This window comes from Sinocyclocheilus grahami, unplaced genomic scaffold, assembly GCF_001515645.1.
Source record: "Sinocyclocheilus grahami isolate Dianchi unplaced genomic scaffold, SAMN03320097.WGS_v1.1 scaffold318.1, whole genome shotgun sequence".
Taxonomy (NCBI): Eukaryota; Metazoa; Chordata; class Actinopteri; order Cypriniformes; family Cyprinidae; genus Sinocyclocheilus; species Sinocyclocheilus grahami.
Window position 1 is genome coordinate 886,284 of NW_015505497.1, and position 1,716 is coordinate 887,999.

Here is a 1,716-nt window from a genome sequence, read left to right on the forward strand (position 1 = left end):
CAAAATACCAGCAACCGTGTGTGAAAACCTTGTGAAGACTTACAGAAAACGTTTGACCTCTGTCATTGCCAACAAAGGGTATATAACAAAGTATTGAGATGAAATTTTGTAATTGACCAAATACTTATTTTCCACCATAATTTGCAAATAAATTCTTTAAAAATCCTACAATGTGATTTTCTGGATTTTTTTTCTCATTTTGCCTCTCATAGTTGAGGTACACCTATGATGAAAATTACAGGCCTCTCTCATCTTTTTAAGTGGGAGAACTTGCACAATTGGTGGCTGACTAAATACTTTTTTGCCCCACTGTATGAGCAAGATGTAGATGAGTTTGTTTCTTCATCAGAACAGATTTGGATAAATGCCGCATTACATCACTTGTTCATCAATGGATCCACTGCAGTGAATGGGTGCCGTCAGAATGTCCAAACAGCTGATAAAAACATCACTATAATCCACATGTAATCTAAACGTCTTCAGTCCATCAGTTAATGTCTTGAGAAGTGAAAAGCTACATGTTTGTAAGAAACAAATCCATCATTATTACATGGCCCTGTGGAATACTTGATTCTGATTGGTCAGTCGCGACATTCCGAGATATGCTATCCCTCGATAACAACCTGTAAAAGCTAATAACACAGGCTCATCCGGGTAACCGCAGTCGGCGCTGTACTCTTGCTTGAACTATTTTTTCTTGGTGGAAGCTTTGCGTTTGTTTAGCTAATAAAATATTAAAACTCGATTCAAAATGGTGTACAATTATTTAATTATGTCATCCTGGTATCGTGGGCTCGCTCTACAAAGCTGAAAGTTCAATGCAAACGGATATCGTCTTTTAAAATTCTGGCAGTTTAATGCCTACAAAAACGGCTGGTAGGGACTACAACGAGTTACTTCCCGGGTGCGTGACATCACAAACCCAGATAAACCCAGCCCTCGGGAAAAGGCAGCAAAGGGGGCGAGGCCATGCTGCGCTGCTTTAGAGAAGAGGAAGAGAAAACTAGAGGTGCACGTAAAAATCTATTCATATATGAATCGCCATTCTGTCTTCTAACGATTCTAATGGATTCACAAGTTTCAAAATCAATGTTCTAAAGCAGCAGTTCTTAATACTGTTCCTCACGTCCCCCTGCTCTGCACACGCTCTGCATCTCTCTCTCTCTCATGCAGATCATCAGCTCAGTGAATACACTTATTTTCACATACTATAGCTACGAGAAGCGTTATACACGGACGCGCATGCGGTTGCTGTACTGTATTAAAACTTTAATCAGAATAAATCCGTATATTAAAAGCTAACATAAGCAGTAGCATTTACAAATAACAGCGTATCTAAAAGTATGAGACAACAACAAACAAAAAACATAGGCCTACCATTAAAAGCCGTGCTTGCACAGGTTCTGCACGATCCTCTTCAATAATATCCTCTGCTTCTCAATCGGGCTCAAACTGATAAGCGATATTAACGATGCAGTTGTTTACAATACAACCGGAGCACATGCCGCTGAGGTGAGGGGCGGGACGATTAGACGCGCGCTAGAGACGGTTTAGCCAATCACAACACACTGGGCTAGCTAACCAATCAGAGCCCATCACCTATTTCTGAGGGAGGGGCTTCATAAAAGAAGGAAATGATCAGCCCGTTTCTCAGAGAAGGGACATAGAGGTGTGGAATAAAGGTAAATTATGTGAAAATTAATGCGTTTTTTAAAA